Here is a 27968-nt window from a genome sequence, read left to right on the forward strand (position 1 = left end):
CTCACAGCGCGGTGATCCCTCAGTACTAATCCCCTCAGAGTGTGGTGCTCCCTCAGTACTGACCCCCTCACAGCGCGGTGATCGCTCAGTACTAATCCCCTCAGAGTGTGGTGCTCCCTCAGTACTGACCCCCTCACATCGCGGTGATCTCTCAGTACTAATCCCCTCAGAGTGTGGTGCTCCCTCAGTACTGACCCCCTCACAGCGCGGTGATCCCTTAGTACTAATCCCCTCAGAGAGTGGTGCTCCCTCAGTACTGACCCCCTCACAGTGCGGTGATCCCTCAGTACTAATCCCCTCAGAGTGCGGTGATCCCTCAGTACTGACCCCCTCACAGTGCGGTGATCCCTCAGTACTGACCCCCTCACAGTGCGGTGATCCCTCAGTACTGACCCCCTCACATCGCGGTGATCGCTCAGTATTAATCCCCTCAGAGTGTGGTGCTCCCTCAGTACTGACCCCCTCACATCGCGGTGATCCCTCAGTACTGACCCCCTCACAGCGCGGTGATCCCTCAGTACTGACCCCCTCACAGCGCAGTGATCCCTCAGTACTGACCCCCTCACAGTGCGGTGCTCCCTCAGTACTGACCCCCTCACATCGCGGTGATCCCTCAGTACTGACCCCCTCACAGCGCGGTGATCCCTCAGTACTGACCCCCTCACAGCGCGGTGATCCCTCAGTACTGACCCCCTCACAGTGCGGTGATCCCTCAGTACTAATCCCCTCACAGTGCGGTGATCCCTCAGTACTGACCCCCTCACAGTGCGGTGATCCCTCAGTACTGACCCCCTCACATCGCGGTGATCCCTCAGTACTGACCCCCTCACATCGCGGTGATCCCTCAGTACTAATCCCCTCAGAGTGTGGTGCTCCCTCAGTACTGACCCCCTCACATCGCGATGATCCCTCAGTACAAATCCCCTCAGAGTGCAGTGCTCCCTCAGTTCTAACCCTTTCACAGTGCAGCGCTCCCTCAGTAGTAACCCTCTCACAGTGCGACACTCTGACAGCATGGCCATCCATTAGTACTGACCGTCAGAGAGTGCGCACTTCATCATTACTGAATCTCTCACTGCACAGCAATCCCTCCATCCTGACTCACTGACAATGCTGCACTCCCTCCACACTGACCCTCTCACAATGCTGCACTCCCTCCACACTGATCCTGTGACAATGCTGCACTCCCTCCACACTGACCCTCTGACAATGCTGCACTCCCTCCACACTGACCCTCTGATAATGCTGCACTCCCTCCACACTGACCCTCTGATAATGCTGCACTCCCGCCACACTGACCCTCTGACAATGCTGCACTCCCTCCACACTGATCCTCTGACAATGCTGCACCCCCTCCATACTGAACCTCTGACACTGCTGCACTCCCCCCACACTGACCCTCTGACAATGCTGCACTCCCTCCACACTGACCCTTTGACAATGCTGCACTCCCTCCATACTGATCCTCTGACAATGCTGCACTCCCTCCACACTGACCCTCTGACAATGCTGCACTCCCTCCACAGTGATCCTCTGACAATGCTGCACCCCCTCCATACTGAACCTCTGACACTGCTGCACTCCCCCCACACTGACCCTCTGACAATGCTGCACTCCCTCCACACTGATCCTCTGACAATGCTGCACTCCCTCCACACTGACCCTCTGACAATGCTGCACTCCCTCCACACTGATCCTCTGACAATGCTGCACTCCCTCCACACTGACCCTCTGATAATGCTGCACTCCCTCCACACTGACCCTCTGACAATGCTGCACTCCCTCCACACTGATCCTCTGACAATGCTGCACTCCCTCCACACTGATCCTCTGACAATGCTGCACTCCCCCCACACTGACCCTCTGACAATGCTGCACTCTCTCCACACTGATCCTCTGACAATGCTGCACTCCCTCCACACTGACCCTCTGACAATGCTGCACTCCCTCCACACTGATCCTCTGACAATGCTGCACTCCCCCCACACTGACCCTCTGATAATGCTGCACTCCCTCCACACTGACCCTCTGACAATGCTGCACTCCCTCCACACTGATCCTCTGACAATGCTGCACTCCCTCCACACTGATCCTCTGACAATGCTGCACTCCCTCCACACTGACCCTCTGATAATGCTGCACTCCCTCCACACTGATCCTCTGATAATTCTGCACTCCCTCCACACTGATCCTCTGACAATGCTGCACTCCCTCCACACTGACCCTCTGACAGTGTAGCACTTCCTCAGTACTGACCCTCTGACAGTGTAGCACTCCCTCAGTACTGACCCTCTGACAGTGTGGAAGTGGCCCTATACAGACCCTCTGACAGTGTGGCCCAATCTCAGGCCAAAACCTCTGACAGTACTGCACTCCCTCAGCACTGACCCATTGACAGTGTAGGACTCCCTCAGTACTGACTAATTGACAGTGTAGTATTCTCTCAGTACTGACCCATTGACAGTGTAGTACTCTCTCAATACTGACTCATTGACAATGTAGCACTCCCTCAGCTCTGACCCATTGACAGTGAAGTACTCCCTCAGCACTGACCCATTGACAGTGTAGTACTCCCTCAGCACTGACCCATTGACAGTGTAGTACTCCCTCAGCACTGACCCATTGACAGTGTAGTACTCCCTCAGTACTGACCCATTGACAGTGTAGCACTCCCTCAGCACTGACTCATTGACAGTGTAGTACTCCCTCAGTACTGACCCATTGACAGTGTAGTACTCCCTCAGCACTGACCCATTGACAGTGTAGTACTCCCTCAGTACTGACCCATTGACAGTGTAGCACTCCCTCAGCACTGACTCATTGACAGTGTAGTACTCCCTCAGCACTGACTCATTGACAGTGTAGTACTCCCTCAGCACTGACTCATTGACAGTGTAGTACTCCCTCAGCACTGACCCATTGACAGTGTAGTACTCCCTCAGCACTGACCCATTGACAGTGTAGTACTCCCTCAGCACTGACTCATTGACAGTGTAGTACTCCCTCAGCACTGACCCATTGACAGTGTAGTCCTCCCTCAGTACTGACCCATTGACAGTGTAGTACTCCATCACTACTGACTCATTGACAGTGTAGTACTCCCTCAGTACTGACCCTCTGCCTCGGTCCTGCACCTCTGACAGTCCAGCAGTGCCTCAGGGTACTGTCTATCTGACAGTGTAACACTCCCTCTGTACTAACCCTCTGACAGTGTAACACTCCCTCTGTACTGACCCTCTGACAGTGCAGCACTCCCTCAGTACTGACCCTCTGACAGTGCAGCACTCCCTCAGTACTGATACTCTGACAGTGCAGCACTCCCTCAGTACTGACCCTCTGACATTGTAACACTACCTCAGTCCTGACCCTCTGACAGTGCGGCCCTCCCTCAGAACTGACCCTCCGACAGTGCGGCACTCCCGCAATACTGAGCCTCTGACAGTGCAGCGCTCCCTCAGTACTGATACTCTGACAGTGCAGCACTCCCTCAGTACTGACCCTCTGACAGTGCAGCACTCCCTCAGTACTGACCCTCTGACAGTGCAGCACTCCCTCAGTACTGACCCTCTGACAGTGCAGCACTCCCTCCGTACTGACCCTCTGACAGTGCAGCACTCCCTCAGTACTGACCCTCTGACAGTGCAGCACTCCCTCAGTACTGACCCTCTGACAGTGCAGCACTCCCTCAGTACTGACCCTCTGACAGTGTAGCACTCTCTCTGTACTAACCCTCTGACAGTGCAGCACTCCCTCAGTACTAACCCTCTGACAGTGCAGCACTCCCTCAGTACTGACCCTCAGACAATGAGGCACTCCCTCAGTACTCACCCTCTGATGGTGCAGTGCTCTCTCAGTGCAGATCCTCTGATAGGGAGGCTTGCCGTCTGGACTGACCCTCTGACAGTGTGGTGCTCACTCAGTACTGACTCTCTGACAGTGCAGCACTCCCTCAGTACTGACCCTCTGACAGTGTGGAAGTGGCCCTATACTGACCCTCTGACAGTGTGGCCCAATCTCAGGCCAAAACCTCTGACAGTACTGCACTCCCTCAGCACTGACCCATTGACAGTGTAGCACTCCCTCAGTACTGACCCTCTGACAGTGAAGTACTCCCTCAGTACTGACCCATTGACAGTGTAGCACTGCCTCAGCACTGACCCATTGACAGTGTGGTACTCCCTCAGCACTGACCCATTGACAGTGTAGTACTCTCTCAGTACTGACCCATTGACAATGTAGCACTCCCTCAGTACTGACCCATTGACAGTGTAGTACACCCTCAGCACTGACCCATTGACAGTGAAGTACTCCCTCAGTACTGACCCATTGACAGTGTAGTACTCTCTCAGCACTGACCCATTGACAGTGTAGCACTCCCTCAGTACTGACCCATTGACAGTGTAGCACTCCCTCAGCACTGACCCATTGACAGTGTAGTACTCCCTCAGTACTGACCCATTGACAGTGTAGTACTCTCTCAGCACTGACTCATTGACAGTGTAGTACTCCCTCAGTACTGACTCATTGACAGTGTAGTACTCCCTCAGTACTGACTCATTGACAGTGTAGTACTCCCTCAGCACTGACTCATTGACAGTGTAGTACTCCCTCAGTACTGACTCATTGACAGTGTAGTACTCCCTCAGTACTGACTCATTGACAGTGTAGTACTCCCTCAGTACTGACTCATTGACAGTGTAGTACTCCCTCAGTACTGACTCATTGACAGTGTAGTACTCCCTCAGTACTGACCCTCTGCCTCGGTCCTGCACCTCTGACAGTCCAGCAGTGCCTCAGGGTACTGTCTATCTGACAGTGCAGCACTCCCTCTGTACTAACCCTCTGACACTGCAGCACTCCCTCAGTACTGACCCTCTGACAGTGCAGCACTCCCTCTGTACTAACCCTCCGACAGTGCAGCACTCCCTCAGTACTGACCCTCTGACAGTGCAGCACTCTCTCGGTACTGACTCTCTGACAGTGCAGCACTCCCTCAGTACTGACCCTCTGACAGTGTAGCACTCCCTCAGTACTGACCCTCTGGTAGTGTGACACTCCCTCAGTACTGACTCTCCGACAGTGCAGCACTCCCTCAGTACTGACCCTCTGACAATGAGGCACTCCCTCAGTACTGACCCTCTGATGGTGCAGTGCTCTCTCAGTGCAGATCCTCTGATAGTGAGGCTTGCCGTCTGGACTGACCATCTGACAGTGTGGTGCTCCCTCAGTACTGACTCTCTGAGAGTGCAGCACTCCCTCAGTACTGACCCTCTGACAGTGCAGCACTCCCTCAGTACTGACCCTCTGACAGTGCAGCACTCCCTCAGTACTGACCCTCTGACAGTGCAGCACTCCCTCAGTACTGACCCTCTGACAGTGCAGCACTCCCTCAGTACTGACCCTCTGACAGTGCAGCGCTCCATCAGTACTGGCCCTCTGACAGTGCAGCGCTCCCTCAGTACTGGCCCTCTGACAGTGCAGTGCTCCCTCAGTACTGACCCTCAGACAATGAGGCACTCCCTCAGTACTGACCCTCTGATGGTGCAGTGCTCTCTCAGTGCAGATCCTCTGATAGGGAGGCTTGCCGTCTGGACTGACCCTCTGACAGTGTGGTGCTCCCTCAGTACTGACTCTCTGACAGTGCAGCACTCCCTCAGTACTGACCCCTCTGACAGTGCAGCACTCCCTCAGTACTGACCCTCTGACAGTGCAGCACTCCCTCAGTACTGACCCCTCTGACAGTGCAGCACTCCCTCAGTACTGACTCTCTGACAGTGTGGAAGTGGCCCTATACTGACCCTCTGACAGTGTGGCCCAATCTCAGGGTTTTGAGGAAGGGTCACTTGACAAAGGCACTTCACAAAGATCCTGATCAATGTAACTTTGTGATATTAGTTCAGAAGGAACAGCTCAGACCTAACATTTCCGTGTGCCTTTGTTCTGTATCTGTTCTCCCATGTAGCAAGCACTCCGAATACAATACCTTACACAGCCTTAAACCTGTTTGTCAACTTTCAGCAGAAGCAGCCTCAGGGCATTGAACACAGACTGAATTACTCAGTGACGCTTGGATCAGGTGAAGTTCTCAAGTCAACAGATGGTGAGGAAATTCAGCACAATTCAGCAGGGAGCAACGGTGAAGAGAGAGAGGAACAATTCGCATCCCAAGTGACTCTTCCTCAAAATGGTCTGTTCTGAAGGAACTTTCCCGCAGAAATCACTGGATTGAAAGGTGAACTCTCTCTCTGTCTCTTTCTCCCTCTCCCTTCAGAGATGCTGCTGGACATGCTGAGCTTCTTCAGCAATCTCTGTATTGATGTTTCAGGTCTCTAGTGCGTCCGTACAGATTGATTTTAGTGTTGAATTCTCCAGCTTGCTCTATTAAAGGGATTGAATCCCTCTGCTACAAAGGGGGGTCTGTTACCACAGCTAACAGGTTTGTGATGCCAACATTGTTGGTTCAATCTCTATGATGTCTGAAATTACCATGAAGGCCCCAGCTTCTCAACCTCGCCTCTCATCTGAGGTGTGTGACCCACCAGCCTCTCTCCCTGACAAGACAGCAGCTCTCGGGTCCTCCTGGTCTATATTAACTTCCCAACTTTAAAAAGGACACTCCAGTAAGAGAGCTCTTTACATGGTTCAGGTCAAACTCCTGGAGCCCCCTCCCTAACATCACTGTGGGACACCCAAGGACTGCAGCAGGAGAGTACAGCTCACCCCCACCTTCCAGGCAACTATTAGAGGCTGTGGGAATCACATACAAGCCACATTTGGAAATAAGTGTTATAACAGGGTGACGGTGGATGGTCACTAACTCTGTTTCTTTACCTCTGTTGAAATCAGCGTAATGAAGAAGCTCAGGGTGGGTCGAAAATTACAGAGGGTCAGTACTGAGGGAGCACCATACTGTCAGAGGGTCAGTACAGAGAGAGTGCTCCGCTGTCAGAGGGTCAGTACAGAGAGAGTGCTCCGCTGTCAGAGGGTCAGTACAGAGAGAGTGCTACACTGTCAGAGGGTCAGTACTGAGGCACTGCTGGACTGTCAGAGGAGCAGGACCGAGCCTGAGGGTCAGTACTGAGGGAGTGCTTCACTATCAATGAGTCAGTACTGAGGGAGTGCGACACTGTCAATGAGTCAGTACTGAGGCAGTGCTGTACTGTCAGAGTATCAGTTATGATGGAGTGCTGTACTGTCAGAGGTTTTGTCCTGAGATTGGGCCACACTGTCGGAGGGTCAGTATAGGGCAACTTCCACACTGTCAGAGAGTCAGTACTGAGTGAGTGCATCACTATCAGAGGATCAGTGTGGAGGGAGTGCAGCATTGTCAGAGGATCAGTGTGGAGGGAGTGCAGCATTGTCAGAGGGTCAGTGTGGAGGGAGTGCTGTATTGACAGAGGATCAGTATGGAGGGAGTGCAGCATTGTCAGAGGGTCAGTGTGAAAGGAGGGCTGTATTGACAGAGGATCAGTGTGGAGGGAGTGCAGCATTGTCAGAGGGTCAGTGTGAAAGGAGGGCTGTATTGACAGAGGATCAGTGTGGAGGGAGTGCAGCATTGTCAGAGGATCAGTGTGGAGGGAGTGCTGCATTGTCAGAGGGTCAGTGTGGAGGGAGTGCTGCATTGTCAGAGGGTCAGTGTGGAGGGAGTGCAGCATTGTCAGAGGATCAGTGTGGAGGGAGTGCTGTATTGACAGAGGATCAGTATGGAGGGAGTGCAGCATTGTCAGAGGGTCAGTGTGCAGGGAGTGCAGCATTGTCAGAGGGTCAGTGTGGAGGGAGTGCAGCATTGTCAGAGGGTCAGTGTGGAGGCAGTGCAGCATTATCAGAGGATCAGTGTGGAGGGAGTGCAGCATTGTCAGAGGATCAGTGTGGAGGGAGTGCAGCATTGTCAGAGGGTCAGTGTGGAGGGAGTGCAGCATTATCAGAGGATCAGTGTGGAGGGAGTGCTGCATTGTCAGAGGGTCAGTGTGGAGGGAGTGCAGCATTGTCAGAGGATCAGTGTGGAGGGAGTGCAGCATTATCAGAGGATCAGTGTGGAGGGAGTGCAGCATTGTCAGAGGGTCAGTGTGGAGGGAGTGCTGTATTGACAGAGGATCAGTGTGGAGGTAGTGCTGCATTGTCAGAGGGTAAGTATGGAGGGAGTGCTGCATTGTCAGTGAGTCAGGACGGAGGGATTGCTGTTCAGTGAGAGGGTCAGTAATGATGAAGTGCGCACTCTCTGACGGTCAGTACTAATGGATGACCATGCTGTCAGAGTGTCGCACTGTGGGAGGGTTACTACTGAGGGAGCGCTGCACTGTGAAAGGGTTTGAACTGAGGGAGCACTGCACTCGGAGGGGGATTAGTACTGAGGGATCACCGCGCTGTGAGGGGGTCAGTACTGAGGGATCACCGCGCTGTGAGGGGGTCAGTACTGAGGGATCACCGCACTGCGAGGGGGTCAGTACTGAGGGATCACCGCGATGTGAGGGGGTCAGTACTGAGGGAGCACCTCACTCTGACGGGATTAGTACTGAGGGACCACCGCGCTGTGAGGGGGTCAATACTGAGGGAGCACCACACTCTGAGGGGATTAGTACTGAGGGATCAGCGCGATGTGAGGGGGTCAGTACTGAGGGAGCACCACACTCTGAGGGGATTAGTACTGAGGGATCACTGCGCTGTGAGAGGATCAGTACTGAGGGATCACCGCACTGTGAGGGGGTCAGTACTGAGGGAGCACCACACTATGTGTCGGACAGTCAGTACTGAGTGATTTCTGCATTGCCAGAGGGTCAGTACTGAGAGAGTGATGCACACTCAAAGGGTCATTACTGAGGGAGCGCTACACGGTCAGTGTGTCAGTTCTGAGGGAGTGTTGTTTCAGAGGGTCAGTACTGAGGGAGAGCTGCACTGCCAAAGGGTCAGTACTGAGGGAGTTCTGCTCTGTCGGAGAGTCAGTACTAAAAAAATGCCACGTTATCGGAGGGTCGGTATCGAGGGAGTGCTGCACTGTAAGCGCATCGGTATTGAGGTAGGGCTGCATTGTCGGAGGGTCAGTACTGAGGGAATGCCACATTGTAGAAATGTCAGTGCAAAGAGAGTGCTGCAGTGTCAGAGTGTCAGTACTGAGGGAATGCTGTTGTGTCAGGGCGTCATTTCTGAGGGTGTGCTGCAGTGTCAAAGGAGCAGTGCTGAAGGTGTGCTGCACTGTCAGAGGGTCAGTACTGAGGGAGTGCTGCACCGTCAGGGGCGCAGGGCCAAGGGGCTGTTGCAGTGTCAGAGGGTCAGTTCTGAGGGAGTACTGAATGATCAGAGAATGTGCCGCATTGTCTGAAAGTCAGTATGAAGGTGCCCACACTGTGGGAGGGTCAGTATACATGCAATGCCTCACTGTCAGAGGGTCAGTACAGAGGGAATGCTGCAGTGTCATAGGAACAGTATTGAGGGAGAGTCACACTGTCAGAGGGTCAGTACTGAGGGAGTGCCACACTGTCAGAGGGTCAGAACTGAGGGAGTGCCACACTGTCAGAGGGTCAGAACTGAGGGAGCGCTGCACTGTCAGAGGGTCAGTACTGAGGGAATGCTTCACTGTCAGAGTGTCAGTACTGAGATAGTGCTGCACTGTCAGAGGGTCAGTACTGAGGGAGTGCTGCACTGTCAGAGGGTCAGGACTGAGGGAGTGCTGCAATGTCAGAGGGTCAGTACGGAGGGAGTGCTGCACTGTCAGAGGGTCAGTACTGAGGCAGTGCTGCACTGTCAGAAGGTCAGTTCTGAGGGAGGGCTGCACTGTCAGAGAGTCAGCACTGCAGGTGTGCCATACTGTCGGAAGGTCAGTACTGTGGAAATGCTGCACTGTCAGAGGATACGACTGAGGGAGTGCTGCGCTATCAGGGGGGGTCAGTAATGGGGGATTGCTGCAATGTCAGAGGGTCAATCTGGGGGCAGTGCTGCACTGTGAGAAGGTCAGTACTGAGGGAGTGCTGCAGTGTCAGAGAGTCAGTACTGAGGGAGTGCTGCACAGTCAGAGGGTCAGTACTGAGGGAGTGCTGCAGTGTCAGAGAGACAGCACTGTGGGAGAGCTGCAGTGTCAGAGAGTCAGTACTGAGGGAGTGCTGCACTGTCAGAGGGTCAGTACTGAGGGAGTGCTGCACTGTCAGAGGGCCAGTACTGAGGGAGTGCTGCACTGTCAGAGGGTCAGTACTGAGGGAGTGCTGCACTGTCAGAGGGCCAGTACTGAGGGAGTGCTGCACTGTCAGAGGGTCAGTACTGAGCGAGTGCTGCACTGTCAGAGGGTCAGTACTGAGGGAGTGCTGCACTGTCAGAGGATCAGTACTGAGGGAGTGCTGCACTGTCAGAGGGCCAGTACTGAGGGAGTGCTGCACTGTCAGAGGGTCAGTACTGAGGGAGTGCTGCACTGTCAGAGGGCCAGTACTGAGGGAGTGCTGCAGTGTCAGAGAGTCAGTACTGAGGGAGTGCTGCACTGTCAGAGGGTCAGTACTGAGGGAGTGCTGCACTGTCAGAGGGCCAGTACTGAGGGAGTGCTGCAGTGTCAGAGAGTCAGTACTGAGGGAGTGCTGCACTGTCAGAGAGTCAGTACTGAGGGAGTGCTGCACTGTCAGAGGGTCAGTACTGAGGGAGTGCTGCAGTGTCATAGGAACAGTATTGAGGGAGAGTTGCACTGCCAGAGGCTCAGTACGGAGGGAGTGCCACACTGTCAGAGGGTCAGAACTGAGGGAGTGCCACACTGTCAGAGGGTCAGTACTGAGGGAGTGCTGCACTGTCAGAGGGTCAGTACTGAGGGAGTGCTGCACTGTCAGAGGGTCAGTACTGAGGGAGTGCTGCACTGTCAGAGTATCAGTACTGAGGGAGCGCTGCACTGTCAGAGTATCAGTACTGAGGGAGCGCTGCACTGTCAGAGGCTCAGTATTGCGGGAGTGCCGCACTGTCGGAGGGTCAGTTCTGAGGGAGGGCCGCACTGTCAGAGGGTCAGGACTGAGGTAGTGTTACAATGTCAGAGGGTCAGTACGGAGGGAGTGCTTCATTGTCAGAGGGTCAGTACTGAGGGAGTGCTGCACTGTCAGAGTATCAGTACTGAGGGAGTGCTGCACTGTCAGAGGGTCATTACTGAGGGAGTGCTGCAATGTCGGAGGGTCTGTACTGAGGGAGTGCTGCACTGTCAGAGGGTCAGTACTGAGGGAGTGCTGCACTGTCAGAGGGTCAGTACTGAGGGAGTGCTGCACTGTCAGAGGGTCAGTACGGAGGGAGTGCTGCACTGTCAGAGGGTCAGTACTGAGGGAGTGCTGCACTGTCAGAGGGTCAGTACTGAGGGAGTGCTGCACTGTCAGAGGGTCAGTACTGAGGGAGTGCTGCACTGTCAGAGTATCAGTACTGAGGGAGCGCTGCACTGTCAGAGGCTCAGTATTGCGGGAGTGCCGCACTGTCGGAGGGTCAGTTCTGAGGGAGGGCCGCACTGTCAGAGGGTCAGGACTGAGGTAGTGCTGCAATGTCAGAGGGTCAGTACGGAGGGAGTGCTTCATTGTCAGTGGGTCAGTACTGAGGGAGTGCTGCACTGTCAGAGGATCAGTACTGAGGGAGTGCTGCACTGTCAGAGGGTCATTACTGAGGGAGTGCTGCAATGTCGGAGGGTCTGTACTGTAGGAGATATGCACTGTCAGGGGGTCAGTACTGAGGCAGTGCTGCACTGTCAGAAGGTCAGTTCTGAGGGAGGGCTGCACTGTCAGAGAGTCAGCACTGCAGGTGTGCCATACTGTCGGAAGGTCAGTACTGTGGAAATGCTGCACTGTCAGAGGATACTACTGAGGGAGTGCTGCGCTATCAGGGGGGTCAGTAATGGGGGATTGCTGCAATGTCAGATGGTCAATCTGGGGGCAGTGCTGCACTGTGAGAAGGTCAGTACTGAGGAAGTGCTGCACTGTGAGATGGTCAGTACTGAGGGAGTGCTGCACTGTCAGAGGGTCAGTACTGAGGGAGTGCTGCACTGTCAGAGGGTCAGTACTGAGGAAGTGCTGCACTGTGAGATGGTCAGTACTGAGGGAGTGCTGCACTGTCAGAGAGACAGCACTGAGGGAGTGCTGCAGTGTCAGAGAGTCAGTACTGAGGGAGTGCTGCACTGTCAGAGGGTCAGTACTGAGGGAGTGCTGCAGTGTCAAAGAGTCAGTACTGAGGGAGTGCTGCACTGTCAGAGGATCATGACTGAGGGAGTGCTGCACTGTCAGCCCATCAGTCTGGGGGATACCTGCATTGTAAGAGAGGCAGGACTGAGTGAGTGCCACACTATCAGATGGGCTGAATGGCCTAATTTCTGCTCCCATGTCTTGTGGTCTAAGAGGAATATCTGAAATTGTTCAGTATATTTCTGCCTCTGCTTCCTACAAACCCTGCTCAGCAATGATTCCCACGTTCAGATTCCAGAGGCTGTGTTCAAACAGACCGCCTTCATTTGGTTACCACCCTCTGTTCCCAGGGATCAAGTTTTCGTTTCGTGTGACTGACCTGTCAGCTCAATTGTATATTTTCATGCTGCAGGACTGAGGTTTATTCCTCAGCTTCCATGTGCTCATCCCAAATGAATCCCACTGCCCCACACTCAGCACAGTCGGGTGTTCCTTATTTCTGAGCTTCCCAATGCTAATCCACACTCCTCCAAATCGTATCGCAGGCGAATTGCCTGGGAGAGAGGAGTGCTAAGAGAGGAAATAAAAATCTGAAAGTACCTTACAGTGACATTAAGGGTGAATTGATAATGACAGAAAGAGTAAGTTGTGGAACACAGTGAGAATTTGTGCATGGACCCAGAGGCTACAGTGAATGGATTCATTTTGTCAATGCTCATTGGGACAGGGTTGATATGAAATTGTGAAGATGCTCCTTGATACAATTAAATGAATTAGCATATATATAGAGAGAGATGGTTCTGAGTGGTCTGGCCTTCTTCCAACCCAATAAATCTCCAAAGACGGTGGAAATGTATCTCAGTTTACCGAATGAGGTGATGGAGGAAGGAGCAGGTACACTTGCAAAGATTTTCAAATCCCCTCTGGCCACAGGAGAGGTGTCGTCGGACTGACCAGGTGGTACTGTTATTCAAGAAGGAGCATGAGATATATCAGGCAGCTACAGGCCAGTCAGGCTAATATCGTGGGTGGGACGTCTGTTGGAAGCAATTTTGGGAGAGAGAATTAATCAGCATTTAAAGAGACTGGAGTTCATGAAGACCAGTCAGAATGGTTGTGTTAAGGAGGGGTCAGGTCTGACCAATGGGATTGCACTTTTTAAGGAGGTGACCCCGTGTGTAAATAAGGGCAATACTTTCCTGTGGCCTGCTTGGAGGTCAGTAAGGCTTTTATCAGGATCCATACTGGAAACTGATAGTGAACATAAAAACTCAAGATCCAAGGAATTTGGCGCAGAATGCTGAGTGGCAGGAAGCAGACAGTGATGGCCCAATTAGAAATCTCTGTCTGTTCATGTCTCACTGTTGGGGTCTTGCTGATGTAGTTGATAGAAAAGATTTAGATTTGAATGGTGGAGGGTTAATCATTGGGTCCATGAATGATATGAAGATTGGTGGGGTGATAAATACTGAGGATGATAGCCTTAGATTACAGAAGGATGGAGATGGCCTTGTCAGATGGACCGATCAGTGGCAACGTGTGAGGTGCCTGAAGACTGGAGGGTGGTTAATGATGGGCCATTATTGAAGTAAGGCTCCAAGGAACAGCCATTGAACTATGGAGCTGTGAGCCTGATGGCAGTGGTGGGTAAGCTGTTGGAGGGCATTCTGAGAGACAATTTACATGCATTTGGAAAGGCAATGATTGATTAGGGATGGTCAGCGTGGCTTGTGGAAATGGTTTGTGATGGAGGCCACGTCCATTTTAAAAGATTCAGATCTTTTTAAACAATAAGTGAAAAATAACATCACCAGGTGCCTTAAACATGGATAGGGGAAAAAAAACTATTGTCAATGTATGGTCACTTGATGCTTGGCGACTCTCTAGAAAAGCAGGCACCCAAACAGACCAATGCTATCGATGCAAGATGCGGTGCACAGGAAGATCCAACAAGTCATTTTCAGTTGCTGTCTGTCTCCCTAGAGCAGTAATCATGCGAGATCAGGGTTCAGTCCTTGGAAAGTGATCTCTCCATTGAACCTTCCTCCACGTTTGTACCCTCCACGTTTGTACAGTAACCGTGGTTTTGTGTGCTTATCTCTGTGAGAGAGAGACACAGATAGCGAGTGTCTGTCTGTGTGTGTGAGAGAGAGTGCATGTGTGTGTATCTCTGTGTGTCTGTGTGTGAGAGAGAGGGATTATGTGTTTTTGTACGTGTCTGTCTGAGTGTGTGTTTGTGAGAGAGTGTGTGTGCATGTGTTTGAGGGAGTGAGAGTGTGTGTATGTTTGAGAGAGTGAGTGCCTGTGCGAGAGAGAGAGAGAGAGAGAGAGAGAGAGAGAGAGAGAGTGTGTGTGTGTGTGTGTGTGTGTGTGTGTAAACTAGCCAATCTTATCAGGTGCCCATGAATATAAAATCCAGCTGCTGTTTCAGGTGAATTGGTCCTTGTGTCTCCAATGACACAAAACCTGTCAGGGTGGCTTAACTGGGGGAGAGTGCTGTTCATTCCAGTGGGGATTCATCCAGTAAACCTTCCCCACACACTAACATCCCTCTGGCAATGCAGTGACTAGTCCTGCACACAGTGCTCCAGGTACAAACCAATGTAATGTCACCGTAGTCTTACCAGACCATGGGACAGCTCCTCATTACAGAGTGGGGTCTGGTGGGGATTTAATCAGAGGGTCACTATGGCCCAACTGAGGGGAGAGGTTGTGAAGGAGAGTCCTTCAGAGTAACTTTAGCTAGTGTGGTAAGCTAACTGACCAGCCAACTGAGCTAACCAACCTCACTCCAGGGGCATGCCGTGTATAACCCAATCATTGCCAGCCTGCACCTCAATAGGAGCCAGAAGCAAGGCCATTCGGCCCCCACCCTAACCCAGAAGGGAGAGCACGGGAAGCTGATGAAGGAACCAAGCCCCTTCCATGTGGCCTTCTGAAATGGAGCTGGAGGACAGGGCAGACCTGGCCTGCTGTTTGCTTCCCCGAGACTGGCCTGCTCCACCTTACAGTGAGAGACTGAGGGGAACCTCGAGGAGATTTCACTTCTCACTGAGAGGCTGGAACTCCAATCCAAATCAGACTGGTTCCCTCCGAGACTCACGGAAGAGTGCAGCCCTCTACAGATCAGGGCCTTGTGGAGTCATAACCTCCAGTGTGGGGACCAAGAGCTGGGAGGTAGTGTTAAGGACATAAGACCATCTGAAATAGGAACAGGAGGAGACCATTCTGCCCCTCGAGCCTGCTCTACTATTCAATAGAATCGTGAATGATTTAGTATTGATTTGGGAGCTGAAACCTGGACAGTACAGAGACAGAGAATCAAATTATTCTGTGATAAGGAATTATCAGACGAGAGCACACACACACACACACACACATACACACACACACACACACACACACATACACATACACACACACACACACACATACACACACACACACACACACACACACACACATACACACACACACACATACACACACACACACACACACACACACACACAAATTGTGGGATTCAGGCCGTCTGTGGGAACGGGGAGAGACAAAGGAGCATAATGCTAGAGAGGGATCTGATCCCACAGATTTCACTCCTTCCCTCTCTCTCTGCAGCTCTCATGTCTGTTTTTGTTTTTCCCAGTTCTCTCTCCCACATCTTTCCTTCAATCCCTATCTTTCAACATCCTTCACATCTCTGTCCTGTTTACATTTCCCAGTAGATTCCCTTCCCCCTTTGTCACCTCACCTGGTTTTTCAGGAATGCTTAATCATTCAGTCTTTCACAAAACTAACACCTTGCTCATCTCTCTCTGCATCTGTCTCTCAGCTCTGTGGGATCTTGCTATTCCTGTCTGTACATCACTCTAGCAACATCATAGCCCCCACTACCACCCCACTCTCTCAGCTCTATCTCTCTGCTGTTGTAACTCCTCTCTCTCTCTGTCCTATATCTCTCCCTGGGATTTCTGTCTTGCTGTCTGCCTGAACTCTCCCTGTCTTTCTCCTCCCATTTTCTCCTTGTATCTGTCTGACATTGTATTTCTCTTCCTGGAGTTTCACTCTCTCTCTCTCTCTCTGTCTCTGTCTGCTCTCTCTCAGTTCTTCTCACTTCCTCTACCCCCCCCCCCCCCCCCCCGCCTGCCTGTCTTTCTCTTGTTCTCTCCCTCCCTCTCACTGTCTGTCCATCCATCTCTCTTTCTCTCGTGTGATTGCTCTCCCTCTTTCTCCCTGGACCCCTCTGCTCTGTCCCAGTGACTGGGGGAAGGGGCATTGGGAAGAGCTTGCCTCAGTGCCTGGTCTCTCCCAGGTTTTACCCCCACTGTGGGGTGGAACATGAAGTACTTTTCTGAGTGAGTCTGAAATAGAGAAAAAGAGAAAGAGAAAGGGAGAGTGAAAAAAAGAGAGAGAGACATGGAGAGAGTGGAGATGGAGAAAGTGGAGAGAGAGAAATGGGCAGTGAGAGTCAGGGACGGGGAGTGAGAAAAGGACAGAGTGAGAGAGACAGGGAGAGAGAGAGAGAGTGAGAAGGGCATATATGGGGGGAGAAGGACAGTGTGTGTACTTGGCGATGGTTTCAGAGTGGGATCTTGTTGTGCATTACTGCAGTCAGTCAAAAGGTGAGTTAGTCTCTGCACTATGTCCTCCAGCCCAGGGGCTGTGAGTCTGCATGGGAAAGGGGGAGACTGGGAGACAAGGAGAGAGTGGGACAGCCAGAGACAGGGGGAGGGTTTGATGGAGTTTTGGGGTTGCTGGAGAAAGGAGGGGCTGTTGTCAGAGAGAGATGGAGGGAGGGATAACATGTGATGCAAAATCTGAGACAGGGTTGTGAAGAGGTCTCCACAGGAAGGATAGTCAATGAGGCCATTCAGGGGCCAATCCTGAGGATCCTGAACCGGTCCAGGATCATTTAATGGGTGAGGGGGGATGATGGGCAGAAAGGACTCCATCTGTGATGTAAACCTTCTGTAATTCTCGGACTGGGATCTTGCTGTACATTAAAATCGTCTCAGGCGAGTCAGTCAACCCAGACTCATTTACCTGTGTGAGAAAGTGAGGACTGCAGATGCTGGAGAGTCAGAGTTACAAAGTGTGGAGCTGGGGAAGCACAGCAGGTCAGCCAGGAGAGTCGATGGGTCAGGCCTGACCTGCTGGGATTTTCCAGCTCCACACTTTTCCACTCAACTCCCTCTGCCCCGGGGAGGGGGGCTCACAGCAATGTTGGGGGCAGCAAAATATTTGAGGGGGGCACAGTTGGTAAGGTAGGTATTTGGGAGGGAAGGTATTTGGGGAAGGGAATAAATTTGGGAGGAGAGTAAAAAATGAGGGGCAAATGTTTTTAGCGGGGTCAAAATTGGGTGAGCACTTTCAGGTCTGAAATAAAGAAAAAGAGAAAGGGAGGGTGAGAAAAAGAGAGAGAGGTAGAGTGAGTGGGGATGGAGAAGGGGGATGAGAGAAAGATGGGGCAGAGACAGACAGTGAGAGGGAGGGTGTGAGAGAAAGGCAGATTGAGAGAAAGAGACAGACAGGGAGAGAGAAGGACAAAGAGAGAAGGGGAAGTCAGACTGAGACAAACAGGCATTAAAGCATGGACAGACTGAAGGGGTGACACTCAGTATTCCAGTTGGTTCCAGCTCTCTCTCTCTCAATGGTTTTTCACACTCCCTCTCTCCCATGCTCCTGAGGTTTCCTTCAGCTTGTCTCTCTCTCCCTCTCTCTCTCCCTCTCTCTGGATGGTGAGCTGGTCTCGGTCCCTTGCCATGTTGGTCACCTCAGAAAGCCTCCAGAAAATTCAAGAGATCAGTCTGCAGGTGATCCCTGGTTTTGTTCATTTCTGGATGGTTCCCCAGAACTTTCTATACTTCTGGCCAATTCGGAGAATCAGTTAATAGTTTGAAGCGTTGCTAATCATTTGGATGGCTTGTTCCTGTTAGTTTCTTTGTGTAGCAGGACCCGGTACCTTCCTGTTTGGGCCCTCCTTTGTTTAGTGGAGACGTTATTAGGGATATGTCTGCCCAGGGGAACTGTTGCCTTTTACATTATGCTGATGGGATAACCATCTGGCTGCTGTCTGGCTTTTGTGATTTGGGAGTATAACTTGTCCAATATACCCAGCATCTCTTAGCTGTCTATCTGTGTTTTAGCAAGGAGGCAGGAACATTTCACCCATTCCCCCTCCCCCACCCAGTCTTTTGAATAGAAAGAAGCTTATACAATGAATTACAAACCTAATTTTAAAAGCTGGTTATGTTTGTTGTCAGAGTAGCCTGCTGTTTGAGCGAAAACCATTTTGTACATTGGTCAAACCGATTGTCATATGGCTGATAAGTGATACCATAGAATCCCTACAGAGCAGAAACAGGCCCTTCAGCCCATCGACTCCACAATGAACCTCTGAAGAGAATCCAACTCAGATCTATCCCCTGATGATATCTGTGAAACCGTACATTCCCCATGGCTATTCCAGCTAACCGGAATATCCCTCGGCACTACGGGCAATCTGTCAAAAATGCCCACCATTGAACAGTGGGAGAAAACCCATACAGATGGAGGGAGAATGTACAAACTCCACACAGACAGTCGCTCAGGAGTGGAATCAAACCCAGGTCTCTGGCACTGTGAGGTGACAGTGCTCACCACCAAGTGACTGTGGCTCTCCAAACTGTTTTGACAAAACATATTCCGTTCTGAGAATCCATACAGAATTGTGATGCATAGCCAACATCCGGTGAGCAGAATAAATGCAAGTGAATGAGACCTCCTGGCTCAAACTCCCGGAATTCCCTTCCTAAGGACATTGTGGGTCTATCACCTGCAACAGTTCAATGTGCAGCTCATCACCAAAAGCAGCTCCCGAGCAGCTACGGACAGGCAATCAATACTGGGCCCAGACATGAACACTCAAACACTGCAAATGAATGAAACTAAGGTGATCACCCGGGGAGTTCCATCTACCTTCCAGTCCCTGGGGGTGTGTCCAGGCATTATTCACTGTTAGAAACGAAAATTGCTTCTTAATAATCGCTCTTGACAAATTCAGGAAAACAAAGCTTTATTAGCAAGTTTGCAGAGATGGGCACCCTTCTGAGTAAAAGGCGCGCTGAGGCTTACAAAGTTTCTCATTATATACAGTACAAGTCCCTCCCCTCCTTGGTTCTAACGAGCCATGAGGTTCACATTCTTAAAAACATCATTATTCTCCAACTTGCATCCTTATCACAAAGTCTGCAACAAATGTCTCCAGACCCTCCCCTTCCTGGCCCTTAACGAGCCATGAGGTTCACATTCTTAAAAACATCATTATTCTCCAACTTGCATCCTTATCACAAAGTCTGCAACAAATGTCTTCAGACCCTCCCCTTCATGCCTCCAGACCCTAGAGGTGTTATTTTTCTCTCCCTGTAGTCTTATCAGTCAAAGACTTATTCTTCTCTGTCTGTGCTGTAGCAGATGTCTCTGTATCAATCTGTAGCAGATGTCTCTCGAGTCGTTTCCCTGTCCTGCAGTCTTTATCAGTCAAGGACTCATCCTTCCCTGCCTGTGTTTATGGTTTCATCAATCAAGGGCCTGCTTGTTTTACTCTGCTCACAAACTGCATGCACTATTTTAAACTATTCTACTTTTGAGTATACAAAATGTTTTAAGAAAGCAAAAGTCTAATGTTTTAGAAAAGAAGCAAAAGTTTTATCTTTTATTATAGATCAGTCTGTGGTCTAGGCACATCTTAAAGTTGCAAACCGAAATTACCTCTCACAATCACCATGATCGTACCCATCTGTTACAGCCTGCAATCCTAACCACCGGTATCCCGAGATATATCAAGGTGAGTGTGGTTAGGACCACAGCTTGATGTGAGAGGAGCCGAATTCGTTAATGACAGGTGGTGGGAATGCCATGGTATGGCCTGATCCTTCACATTTACGTAAGTGTGGTCCTTTTCAATGTCCCCTCTATCTCCACAGCATGTGGGATGGAATCATGATAACCCATCTAAATACCTTCTTTAATGTAATTCCGATACTTTCGACTTCAAAGATCCCCATCCTAACATTGTCACTTGGGATAACTGGAATCCCTCGCACCAAGCCCAGTGCCCCACCGAAAGTGTCCTTACAGCTGTCATTAACCCAGCCCTTGGTGAGCTGCTGTAACTGACAGTGAGACATGTTAGTGTGGGTGTTCTCCTGGAACAAATATTTCCGCTGTTTGTCACTAATCCGGGATGGGACTTCTCTCGAGCAGTGAGGTCCGCTGCCTTCATTTCATAATGGATGCCCCCCCCCCTCACTGTTGTCCCTCAGGGAGGGCTGAATGGCCTGGTGGACAAAGTCACATGGTGATTAATTTAATTTGTTTGTCAGCATCCAGTCCGTGTATGACAGACTGTCGGTCTGTCTCAACCAAAAATGTATCTGGGTTTGAGACAGGATCAAACAGAGTGGCCTTTTTGGTGCTGCCCACCAGCTGGGTGCCTGGAACGGCTGTTGTGTATGGAGTGAGACCATCAGCTGTTTGACTCTTGGTAACCACAGGATTCATGGAATCTGGGTCCGTCTGTGGGTCAGGGCTGGGGGCAAAAGGTGCAGTTACCTGGGAGACAGGCAGTGGGAGTCCCCATCTGTGAGCGGGTGTGGATGTGTCAGTGTGGAGCCTGTCAGTATCTCCCTGGGGAGGTAGAACCCCAAAGGCACACATTATCCCATTCTGGGAGGGGTCCTAGTTCCCTAGGGATTGTATTTGCTCCTGACACCCCCTACTAGGGCCTGATGTGTGTTGTTCCGTGTTGTAGGTGTACAGGACCCATGCAGCTGCTTGGAGCTCATACACTGTCCTTCCAGATTGTCAATGTAACCTGAGGCTGCCTCCCCATCCCCAGAGACCCTCCTTTCACTGGATTGGGCTCTTCCCAATTGGAACTGGAGTAGTCCCATGTTCCTGCAACCTTCTGTCCTGCTCATTGTGTCGGAGACCGAGCTCTGTCACAGCCTGTAGGTTTCCCTGGGGTGACCGGATCCCAGCTGCCTTATCCCAGCTGGGGGTCCTCCAGGCTATCGGCAGTGGAGTGAGCTTTCCAGCTTCCTTCCCCGGTTCTCTATGGGCATCTCACCACAGCTCCTGTACCAGGAACCCTTCACTGCAAGGCCAGGCTGGCTTCCTGTGAAATTCTGCAGGACTGTTTCACATTTGTCCCTGCTCGTGATCCTATTGCTTTGGTCGCTTCTGTATTATGGGACACCTGGGTATACTCATAGAGTCATAGAGTTCTACAGCATGGAGACAGGCTCTTTGGCCCAAACTGGTCCATCTACACTAACCCCGTTTCCATGCACTTGAACCAAATCCTTCCAATACGTTCCTCTCCATGTATTTGTCCAAGTGCATTTTAATTGTTCTTAAATGTATCCTCCTCGACCACTTGCACTGGTAGTTCATTCCGTATGTGTACCACCCCCTGGGTAAAAGCATTGTCCCTCAGGTTCCCTTTTAATCTTCCCCTTTCTCCTTAAACTGATGCCCTTTCATCCTTGATTCCCCAAGCCTTGGATAAAGACTGAGTGCATTCACCCTATCCATGCCTCCCATGATCTTATACACCTCTATAAGGATACCCCTCAGTCTCCTACACACGAAAGAAAATGTCCTTGCTTGTCCAACCTCTCTCTTTATCTGTCTAGTTGAGTTCTGGCAACATCCTTGTAAATTTTTTCTGTCCTCTTTCTAGTACAATAACATCCTTCCTATAGCAAGGTGGGTAAAACTGAACACAATATTCCAAGTGCGGCCTCACCAACATCCTGCACAACTACAACAGACCTTCCCAACTTCGATATTCCATGCCCTGACTGGTGAAGGGCCCAGTGTGCCAAAAGCCTCCTTCACTGCCCTGTCTCCCTGAGTTCAGAGAGCCGTGCTCCTGGAATCCAAGGTCCCTCTGTTCCACGACACTCCTTCAGGCCCTACCATTCACCATGAAACCCCTGTCTTGATGTTACTTTCCAAAATGCAAGATCTCGCCCTTGTCTGTATTAAACTCCATTTGCCATTTCTCAGCCCAATTCCCCAGCTGATCAAGGTCCTGTTGCAATTGCTGAGAACCTTCCTCACTTATTTTAGTGTAATCTGAAAACTTTCTAATCATGCCTTAAACATCCTCATCCAAATCATAGATATAGATAACAAACAGCCATGGGTCTAGCACTGACCAGCTGCGTGGCACAATGGCTCAGTGGTTAGCACTGCTGCCTCACAGCACCGCGGATCTGGGTTCAAATCCAACCTCACAGGATGCTCTGTGGGGGTTAGATCCTGTTAGGGTTAGATTTCCTACAGTATGGAAACAGACCATTTGGCCCAACAAACCACACCGACCTGCTGAAGAGTAACCCACCCAGAGCCATTCTCCCTACCCAACATTTACCCTTAACAAATGCACCTAGCAATATAGGCAATTTAGCCTGGCCAATTCATCTGACCTGCGCATCTTTGGAATGGGGAGAAAACCGGAGCACCCAAAGGAAACCCACACAGACACAGGGAGAATGTGCAAACTCCACACAGTCACCCGAGGCTGGGGTCGAACCTGGGTACCTGGCGCTGTGAGGCAGCAGTGCCAACCACTGAGCCACCATGACACACCAACTGAGTTTGTACATTCTCCCCAGTGGATTTCCTCTGGATGCACCGGTTTCCTCCCACAATCCAAAGATCTGCAGGTCAAGTAAATTGGCAATGCTCAATTGCCGAGAATGTTCATGGATGTGTAAGTAAGTTGCATTAGTCAGGGGTAAATGCAGAGTAATAAAGTAGGTGAATGGGTTTGAGTGAAATATTCTTCAGAGGGCCAGTGGACTTGTTGGGCCTTAGGGCCTGTTTCCACAGAGGAGGGATTCTATGATTCTATGACCGCTGAGGCACACCACGAATCACAGGCCTCCAGTCTGACTGTTACCCTCTGCTTCCTACCATCAAGCCAATTGTGTACCCAGCTTGCCAACGCCCCCTGGATTCCATGTGATCTAACCTTCCAGAGCAAGGTACCATGTGGAACCTTATCAAAGGCCTTCCTGAAATCTGTAGAGTCTACACGTACTGGCCTGCCCTCGTCAAACTTCCTGATCACTTCAATAAAGAACGCTGACAAATTTGTGAGGCATGGTCTCCCATGCACAAGGCTTTGCTGACTACTCCCAATCAAATGTTGTATTTCCAAATGCATGTCTATCTAATCTCTCAGCATCTTCTCAAGTAACTTACTTACCACGGATGTTAGGTTTACTGATCTATAGTTCCCAGGTTTATCTTTGCAGCCATTCTTGAATAAGGGCGCAACATATGCTGTCCTCCAGTCTTCCGGGACCTCACCCGTGGCTAACGGTGAGGCAAAAAGATCAGCAGGGACTCCACAAGAACTTCCCTCACCTCTTGAGGTGCCGTTGGATATGTTTGGTCAGGTCCAGGAGATTTATCCACCTTCATACATTCTAACACATTCAACACATCCTCTCCTGTGATATGGTCTGACACCAAGAGATCATCACTAACTTGCCCAAGTTCCCAAGCCTTCATGTCCTTCTCCAAGGTCAACACAGAGGGGAAATAACTCCTCTGATTCTGCACACACGTCTACTTTGGTCCTTGAAGGATCCTATTTTCTCTCTAGTTATTTTTTTTTCCTTGGGAGGGGGTGATTGCAGTGCTGGGTAAGGATCAGTCAGGGGGGGATATTGCAGTGCTGGGTAAGGATCAGTCAGGGAGGGGGAGATTGCAGTGTTGGGTAGGGATCAGTAAGGGAGGGGGAGATTGCAGGGTTGGGTTGGGATCAGTCAGGGAGGGGGTGATTGCAGTGTTGGGTAGGGATCAGTAAGGGAGGGGGAGATTGCAGTGTTGGGTAGGGATCAGTAAGGGAGGGGGAGATTGCAGGGTTGGGTTGGGATCAGTCGTGGGGGAGATTGCAGTGTTGGCTGGGATCAGTAAGGGAGGGGGAGATTGCAGGGTTGGGTTGGGATCAGTCGTGGGGGAGATTGCAGTGTTGGCTGGGATCAGTCAGGGAGGGGGAGATTGCAGTGTTGGGTAGGGATCAGTCAGGGAGGGGGTGAGTGCAGTGTTGTGTAGGGATAGAGGGAAATCAGGAGGCCAAAAAGGGGACATGAGATTGCTTTGGCAAATAGATTTAAGGAGAATCCAAAATGTTTTTATAAATCCAAAAAGGACAAAAGGGTTACTAGGGAGAGAATAGGGCCCCTCAATGATCAAGACAGCCTGCACGTGGAGCTGCAGGAGATTGGGGAGGAACTGAACAAGTATTTCCTGTAGAGAAGGACATGGAAGATATCGAATAGAATGATGGTTTGAGAAGTAGCATTGGGAAAGAGTTGATGTCATCTTGTAAAATGTCCACATTACAGAGGAGGAGGTGCTGGATGTCTTGAAATGGTTAAAGGTGGATAAATCCCCAGGACCTTATCAGGTGTACTCTCGATCTCTGTGGGAAGCTAGAGAAGTGATTGCTGGGTCTCTTACTGAGATATTTGTATCATGGATATTCACAGGTGAGGTGCCAGAAGACTGGAGGTTGGGCTAACGTGGTGCCACTGTTTAAGAAGGGTGGTAAGGACAAGCCAGGGAACTACAGACTGGTTCGCCTGTCGTCAGTCGTGGGCACGTTGAGAGACGGATACATGAGGGACAGGAATTACATGTGTTCAGAAAGGCAATGTCTAATTGGGGATAGTCAGCATTGCTTTGTACGTGGGAAATCATGGCTCAAGATATTGAGTTTTTTGAAGAAGTAACAAAAGGATTGATGAGGGCAGAGCGGTGGATGTGAGTGATCTGGACTTCAGTAAGGTGTTCGAAATGTTTCCACATGGGAGATTGGAGAGCAAGGATAGATCTCACCGAATACAGGGAAAACCAGTTATTTGGATACAGAACTGGCACGAAGGTAGAAGACAGAGGGTGGTTGTGGAGGGTGTTTTTTTCAGACTGGAGACCTGTGACGACTGGAGTGCCACAAGGATCGGTGCTGCGTCCACTACTTTCCATTAATGATATAAATGATTTGAATGTGAACACAGCAGGTATAGTTAGTAAGTTTGCAGATGACACCAAAATTGGAGGGGTAGTGGACAGTGAAGAATGTTACTTCACATTACAACGGGATGGTGAACTGATGGGCCAATGGGCTGAGGGGTGGCAGATGGAGTTTAATTTAGATAAATGGGAGGTGCTGCATTTTGGGAAAGCAACTCTTCGCAGGACTGATCCACTTAATGTTAATGTCCCAGGGAGTGTTTCTGAACAAAGAGACCTTGGAGTGCAGGTTCATTGTTCCTTGAAAGGAGAATTGTAGGTTGATAGGATAGTGAATAAGGAGTTTGGTATGTTTGTGTTTAATAATCAGTGCATTGAGTAGAGGAGTTGGGAGGTCATGTTGTAGCTATACAGGACATTGGATAAGCCAGTTTTGGCATATTGCGTGCAATTCTAGTCTCCTCCCTATCGGAATGATGTTGTATAAATTGAAAGGGTTCAGAAAAGATTTGCAAAGACGCTGACAGGATTGGAGCATTTGAGCGAAAGTTAAATGGGCTGGGGATGTTTTCCCTGGAATGTCTGAGGCCGAGGGGTAACCCATATGGAGCTTTATAAAGCTATGAGAGGCATGGTTCGGTTGAACAGACAAGGTCTTTTCCCTGGGGTGGGGTAGTCCAGAACTGGAGGGCCTAGGTTCAGGATGAGAGGGGAAAGATATAAAAGGAACTAAGGGATAACGTTTTGATGTGGAGGGTGTTGTGTGTATGGAATGACCTGCCAGATGAAGTGGTGGAGACTGGTACAATTACTGTATTAAACAGGCATCTGGATGGGTATACGAACAGGAAGGGTTGAGAGGGATTTGCGCCAAGTGCTGGCAAATATGACGAGATTATGTTAGGATATGTGGGTGACGTGGATGAGTTGGACACCGAAGGCCTTGTTTCTGTGCTGTCCATCTCTCTGACTCTAAATGTTTTGCACTGTCCATTTCCAGCCATACACTTCACTGTTTCCCCTGTTTACCTTGGTCAGTTCCCCTCTCAAACACATGTCAATGGCTTTGGTTGTGATTGTTGGGTGTGCTTTATGGTCACTTTAAAAATCCATCATCTCGCTGAATTCCACTACACTACAATTTCCCAGAGGATATCTCAGTGGGACATTACTCCTTCCCTCAGCGTCATCACCCAACGGTCGATCTGAGATAGTCACGTCCCTGGCTGTTTCCACGACGTGTTATTCAAAGAAACACTGACACAAACATTCAAAGAGGAGTTCGGAGAACATCACTTTTGCCGATGTGACTGTCTCAGATTATACAAAGACTGAAGTCTCCCAGAATTATCAGCGCCTTTGTATTACACAGGAATACATTGGAATGTGGAACAGGGATGAGCAATAAAATGCTGTTTTGCAGCCTCTAAACTGTTCTCCTGCTTGTGTTTTTGACACGTGTTACCCAGAATCTCCATTCGGACTGATTCAGCTTCATCATCTGAGGCCAAATGCTTTCTCTGTTATGCCTTTGTTAACCATTACTGTCAGGGTCACCAATCCTCAACTCCCTGACACCCCTCAATAAGGTGTACAATAAAATATTCATGTTCCACCTTTTGTTCACCCTGTCACCACTAAATCTCATTTATCTCTGTGCCCCAGTCCATCCACCTTATTGCAGAGACTTTATCCAGTCCAATAAAAAACATTACGACTGACTCTTTCCACAATTTCTTGTCACAGTCCAAGTCACTGATGTGCAGTTTCAGTTAAACTCTGTCTCTCCCTGTTCCTTTCTGCTTGTCTTCAGCTACATTGCCATTTCTGTTTGGATTTGGAAAGCTCCTTTCACCTGAACCCTGGCCCTGCATCCTCTCTGTCAGTTTAAAGTCCTGTCCATAAGCTTACCGACATGGTTGACCAGGACACTGCTCCCAGCAGTGTTGTGTTTAATTCACTCATGGGATGTTGCTGTCTCTGGCTGGCCAGCATCGCATGCCCACCCCGAGCTGCCCTTGAGCTGAGTGCCTTGCTGGATGATTACAGAGAGCAGTTTAGAGTCAACCCCATCACTCTGGGTCTGGATCATGTGTAGGCCAGACCCGCTGCCTATAACAGATTTCCATCCTAAAAGGATATTAAGCAGTTAGATGGTTATACTGGACACCGGCATTAACATCTGGATGAACAGTCGGGTGAGAATAACACGAGGCCATCACCTGTCCCACTCGTAGCTCACCTGTCACTGAGTACTGATCCCCGTGCACCATGAATCACAACCCTTTTATCATGACCATTGTGTGATCCTGATACCTTCCTGCACTCTGGTGATATCACTCAGTCTCTCTCCATGTGGTATCCCTCACTGTGTGGGTCTAATTACTGCCTCTGTCAGTGTCTCTCACTCTTGCAGCTACTCCAGATCCTGAGCCAACAGCATCCTCCATTCCAGAGAGACACAGTAGCACAGGCCAGGGATGGAGACTGGGATTTTCCAGATCTCTGTGGGACTCAGTGCCATTCTTCATGTGTAACCCTCACTGCATCAGTCTAATTTCCCATTTTGTCTGTTTCTCTGTCTCCTGTAGGTCATCAGGATGTTCCTGTCTCAGCCGAATTCCTAACTCTTGTCTCGTCCATAACCACATCAAAGACGGTTGATCAGTCAGAGAGACATGAAGAGGGAGGTCTGGAGCCTTCAGTAAATCCTGCAGCCGGTAAGATGACTCACAGTAAACAGCACAGGGAGGGGTTAGTGACCTTCTGTATTCAGACCTGGAAGACAGGACATAGACACAGAGCTGGGGAAGGAAA

The 27968-nt window shown here is 50.5% G+C and overlaps 1 long non-coding RNA gene across 3 annotated transcripts in view; it reads left to right on the forward strand.

Moving 5' to 3' along the window:
* The first annotated feature begins 6094 nt into the window (after positions 1-6094).
* The window catches only part of LOC140454070 (uncharacterized), an 82836-nt gene continuing 60962 nt past the window's right edge, over positions 6095-27968 (forward strand). For 2 of the 3 annotated variants that reach the window (XR_011952603.1, XR_011952602.1), the window contains exons 1-2: positions 6097-6232; positions 27743-27871. This is a non-coding gene — a long non-coding RNA (uncharacterized lncRNA). Of the gene's footprint in view, positions 6233-27742; positions 27872-27968 lie in introns of all 3 variants that reach the window. The other variant, XR_011952601.1, reaches the window with a different exon arrangement.

Source organism: Chiloscyllium punctatum, chromosome 28, assembly GCF_047496795.1.
Source record: "Chiloscyllium punctatum isolate Juve2018m chromosome 28, sChiPun1.3, whole genome shotgun sequence".
NCBI lineage: Eukaryota > Metazoa > Chordata > Chondrichthyes > Orectolobiformes > Hemiscylliidae > Chiloscyllium > Chiloscyllium punctatum.